Below are 6,370 nucleotides of genomic sequence, written 5' to 3' on the forward strand. Positions count from 1 at the left end.
ATAAAAATTATATTCTGATAATATTTTATTCAACTTTCATATCATCTTAACTCAACTATCTATCCAAACTTCTCTCAAATCTGTTCAAGGCCAAGTTTGGACATGCAAAAAAGGTTGTGCCTCATTTCATTTATGATAATACATTTTAACTGTAAAAATAAATTTACAAACTAACGTAACTTAATGTAATATGTTAAATTTATGTAAAATTACTTTTATTATAAAGTAGATTTAATATATTATATAAAATCATATCAACTTATAAATTTACTTTTATAAAATCTATTTATAGCTATAACACTTCTTTCGATTTATTAACGTGAATTGAAATCTTGCATAACCTTGATGCATGCATATGTGGGGGTAACAGAGGTGACTGACTAGTTTATCATTTCCTTTGTATCTTTGTTCAAGCCAAGAAGGCTGCCGGGAGTATCCACATCACGTCCTCGTGCACGCAGGTTATTTAGAAAGTGTGCCGGCCAGATTCCAGACAGATGCCGGAGTAATCAACACAAGTAAAACAAAATCAAAGTTGTCATTTCAGCCCTTCCACCAACTCTCAACCCAAAAAAAAATGATATATATATGGAAATATATACTATAATATTAGCTCAAAACGTTAAAGATGCCCGCTCAGATTCTTTGGACTACAGCCCCAATATGGCTGTTGGATATTCGTATAATCGTTTATTTATGGAAAAATCTAACTGTAATCTATTATTCATATTAATATATGAATATATTCAATATGATTGGTTATAAAATAAATTTTATTAAAAATAATATTAATTTAAATTTAAAATATAAAAATAATAATATTAACATGTAGATTGATACTTAAATTTATTTGTACATAATAAAACTCTTTATTTATTTATGAGCTAAAATTGTGTACGTGTGTGTGTGGTGGATGCAATGGACGGGTTTCGATTCCCTAAGGATTTTGACAGCTCTCTGAGATGTCAATAATAATTGCTCTAGGTTTTATGGAAGGTCGATCTCTAGGTGCGTGCGTGCGTGCTCTTTCCCTAGACTCTTATATCATATACATGTCTTAATGCATCCCAACTCTTGTTTGATTGCATTAGTTTTCAGCTAATCATGAATATTGGCTTTTGTCCTGATCTTCATGTAATACATACAAAAATTTGCAGGCTCCTCGATTATTTATGTCGTCCCCTTCGACGGATCTTTCCAGGGAAGTTCATCTAGCACTAGTAACCTCCCCCTGCCTTCCCTTGACTAGGGAAGAAACAGACAAAAGTTGAAAACTTATAACAGTCAATTTATAATTGTTTTCTCTCTTTTACTCATATATTTTGAGGTTTGTTTATCCGGATTCTGGCATGAAAATCCGGATTTTAAACCCAGGTTAGAACTCAGATGAATCCAAGTAATAAACTCGATATTTCAATTTTTTTTTTCTCCAATTTGAATCTTTTTATGTTTTATTATTATTATCAATATTATAATTATGAAATTTGGCCGAATATTTTACGTTATCTAAGAATAGCCTTTCTGGATTGTGTTCAAGCAGGACACGGTAATACAATTAAAGCAAGAGCTCCTCATGAACGGCTTCAATTAAGACCATTGATGGTTGTGGGAACAATGTCCACATTGTGAATGGAGTATGCATCACCATCTAGTTTGTTACCAATGCCATCATTCACAGCTTGCACATTCATGACTGCAAGCCTATTGGGAATGCTACGGTGAGGAGCTCCTCGAGTCACTTTGGGTGGAGGACTATGGCTGATGGCGATGCCATTTCCATCTTCGACTCGAGTCACCTTTGGGTGGATCATAATTCCCTCTCCAATTGTGCTGATGGCCTTGTTGATGCTGTCATGGGCTCAACTGTCATTGCCATTTCCAACAACCACTTCAACCACTACAATGAAGTATTAATATTAAATTATTAATGATAAATATTCTGTCAAAACTCATAATTATGATATGAATAATAATATTAAAAAAATCAAAACATTTAAACTGGAATTAAGGAAAAAAAAAGTGGACAGAAGTTCTTAAAGTGTGTAAGTTCTACGCATTTTCTTTGAAAAAAAAGTGGGGTCTACAATTAATAAATGATTTTTTTTTTTTTATGTGGGTCATAGACTTACCTATTTTTTTAAAAGAAAGTGGATGGAGCTTGCACATGATCATAGGACTACAAATATTATTTTTCTGATGTAAATTAAAAAGAGATTGAAAAATCATAAAAACATAACTACAAACTATTTTTCGTATAGATTATTGACTTTAAATCATTTTTTTTGTATTTTCACTTTGAATTCCATGTTAAGAAACTTAATATCGTATAACAATAAACTTTAGGATCTATATTAATAAGTTTATTATTTCTCTTAAACTTAATTTTAATTTTAATTTTGGAGAAGCCACATTCTTGAAAATAGATAATATATAAAAATTAAACAAAATTTTGGGACTATAAAAAAAAATTAGAGACATTTCTAGGTATATTGAAATTTAAAAAAAAAATTAAAAGTATATGGAAATTATAAATTGTTTTGGGGTCACTTTCTATACGTGTAGAATTATGTATAAAACCTATGAGGTATTCAATAAGTTTTTTTTTTTTTTTGGGTGGGGGGGACACTACCTTAGTACAACGTGGGTCCGCCATTGCATGTGCATCCGAGTTTTACAACCCGAATTACGGACCGAGCTGGGATCCGGATAAATAGTCTAATATATTTTGTGGTCAACCTAGAGAGAGAGACCCAAATAGGTTAACAAAGATCAGTTGGTGAATCCTCTCAAAAAGAATGCTGCAGGCAGCTCTATTATCTATACATATTAATGTTAGGGCACAGGCCACCCCACGCTCAAGCGGCAGCTTGCCCCTAGCTAAATATTGATATAGCAGTTGTACAGTGTACTACTAATCAAGAATCAATGTGCTTTGAAATTTTTTATGTCATGCATGGTGATCCCAACTCTATAAAATTAAACCAATTTGCATTGGTCGGAACCCATTAAAAATTTGAGGCAAAGATGAACAATTTACAGCCAGAAATTGCATGCCAATGCAATATTGGAATGAACATTGCCCAATATTTAACCCTTACACCTTTGTTTTTTTGTTTCTTTCTATGCTTGCTAATTAATAACATTTTTAAACAATTCGTAAACCGCCAAATTAATGAAACCCAGTCAATCAACCAAACAAATTGAAAACCAGTACTGATCTGGTCTCCAAATCATCATCGGTAACATCGATTTGCTTTTGGAGATTTTTATCGACATCTAGCATTCATGCGTTGTTTTCACGCATTTATGACTTGCAATTATATTAAAAAAAAAAGCTGCCTCTACATTTACACGCATTTTTCCAGATTTTTCTATACAAGGAGTGTTTTTATAATTATATAGATATTAAAAGAGAAATTTCGTTATTTATCATAAACAAATATTAATAGCCGCGGTTTTATGAGTGACCGCTGCTATATTAGCGGCGGTGCATCAATTGCAACCGCTACTACATATTGGTTATATATAGGGCCTAAAAACTGTGATTATTTGGTTGATCGGCAAAGAGGGTAAGAATATTTTTATATTAAAAAACAAATTAATCTGATCTGTACCAATCCCTTTCGGCTGCTCAAGGTATATACTTATAATGTCAGGGAGTGCCACGTCCACCGCCCGGAGCTACAGTTAGATACGATTGTTCTTCTTCTTTTTGTTATCTTTTTTTACATGTATTTTTTTATATTTTTAAATATTTTTTAAAAAAATAAAAAATCACATTATTAGTAAAAAATATTTTCTTAATCACTAAGTAAAAAGAAAAATAAAAAATTAAAATAAAAAATTTTAACAGTAACATCGAATTGTAAGAATCAGTAGTGAGAGTATCATTTTCCTTAATCTCGCTAATTATTTTCATTTTTTTTTGCTTTTTTTACATATATTTTGTTAACACTTTTAAATATATATTTTAAAAAATTATAATATTATTAAAAAATATTTCCTTAATCACGAAATACAGACAAAAATAAACAAAATGAAAAAAAATAAAAAATAAAAACAATGTAAGCAGTACCTCCCAGTGGAAGCTGGGAGCGAGTCGCTTAGCATTTTCCTACGTAGATACAGAGGATTTGATCTTTTTTTAATAATTTATTTCCCGAGTTACCAATAATTTAAATATTTTACAACATATTTCATAACACATATTTGAGTTATCAATAAATTAAACCTGATATCTAAATTCAACAATCAAACCAGTTGATATTTTCTCCAAAGTAATGATATACATTTTACAATATATTTCATAACACATATTTTAAAGTGAAAATATTTTTATAAAATAATGTTATTTTTATAAAATATTTTATTAAATTATCATTTATTTTAAAATATAATGGTGTAATGTGTAGTAAAATAATGAGATGTGTTTATGATTTTTCTTCCTAATATAAATGTAATCATCGGTTTTGATGCTCTTGTACCTAGTAATATGCTCGGGATAGTGATAGACTTACTACCTTATTACTGTTCATTTACTATCTAAGTACATTTTAAAACTTTTTATTTTTTTATCATTTTTTAAAGTATTTTTTTAACATCCTTAATCATTAAGAAAAAATTAAAAAAATATATAACTTTACTAATACTCACATCTTTAATCATTAAGTAAAGTAAAAAATTAAAAAAAAAATCAAATATAAAAAGAGTAGTAGATGGGTAGTAATATAACCCTATCATTATTCATATACTCGCAGCTTGACCGAGAGAGAGAGAGAAGTGATTGAGGGGTAGTGATAAGTTTACTACTCTATTACTACTCATTTATTATTCAAGTATATTTCAATTTTTTTTTTATCATTTTCTTTTAAATATTTTTTTGACATCCTTAATCATTAAAAAAATAATTTAAAAAAATATATAATTTTATTAATACTCACTTCTTTAATTATTAAGAAATAAAAAATTTAAATATAAAAAAAATAATAGAGGATAGTAATAAAGTCATACCTCTATCATTATTCGATTGAGGGCCATGACACTGTGACAGTATTTTGAAGGGCATCTCTGGTTCCCGAGGTGAAAAAAGGGTCGATGCAGACTCGTGGGGCCTAAACTTGCGTTTTTTATGCTAATGGAATTGAAGGCAACGTTAATTAATTTACGTGTCCCCACCAAACATTGGTCGATTGATGCAATTATAAATCAGACAAAAAATGCTCATGACCAAAAGGGAAAAATCATTTACTTCATGCGTGCCTCCTTTCTTCGTTTACTGCACGATATCGATATTTCTAATAACACAATGCTCTTCTACGATCCACATGCATCACATGTATTTATTGATATTTGTTTTTTTAATTACATGATTTGCATTGTTAAGTGTGTTTAGTTTATAGATAATGATATACTTTTAATATTTTTCCCTTTTTCAAGATCATATATTAAAAGAAGAATGGCAGGTGGTGCCTATGAGGTAGGCCAGGTTCGTGTATATTGCACCGTCGAAATTGACATATGGGTTACCTGATGAATTTTTAAGTTAGCCTAAATATAAGGAAACAAAATGGTAGAAAATGTAGCTTTTCGTTATTTGGAAAAAGTAAATGAAAAAGATTACTCTAATATATCTTTTTTCCATAACATGCACAATGTAGCCATGTAGGTCGAGTACAAAACATTTAAATTATTTAAATGCTCTTAATCTCGAGTGGCTTGGTTGTTTTAATTTATTTTCTATAAATCCATGACACTGGTTGATGTTTGGACTTTTTATTTTTTAGATTTTGTAGAAGTAATAAGCCAATATTTTTCTATTTTGAAATTCCGTTACAAAAAAAAAAAGTATTTGTGATCAATTATTTGTAACGAGAAATACTATTTACGATAAAAATAGACTTATTTTAATAATAAATAGTCATTTCGTTAGAAATAACTAATTATAAATAAACAGTTTTATTATAGTACGTGTGTGAGACAAGTAAAGTAGGAACTTCTCATGAATTCTCAAGGAATAATTTTATGACAATCAATTCAAAAATTAAAACCTATAAATTTATAGAGAACTCAATAAAATAGATAAAAAGCATTGATTTTAATGTTGAATTGATATGCGTATTCAACTCGAAATAAAAGCAAACTAGAATTAAATCTTCACTAAGAGCGTTTCTATTTTATTTAAATGTAATAATATATATTATAGTGCAATTTGCAAATTAGATTGGTGAGTAAAAAGAAATGGAATGCATATAATTTTTTGCCATTCACGATACTGTTTACACGATACTTAAGATTATCAACACTCGAATTAAAAGATAAAAAATATCTCGTATTAATGATTTAACGCGAGTACTATTAAAAACTATATTAC

The sequence above is a fragment of the Juglans microcarpa x Juglans regia genome, chromosome 1D (genome assembly GCF_004785595.1).
Source record: "Juglans microcarpa x Juglans regia isolate MS1-56 chromosome 1D, Jm3101_v1.0, whole genome shotgun sequence".
NCBI classification, from domain to species: Eukaryota; Viridiplantae; Streptophyta; class Magnoliopsida; order Fagales; family Juglandaceae; genus Juglans; species Juglans microcarpa x Juglans regia.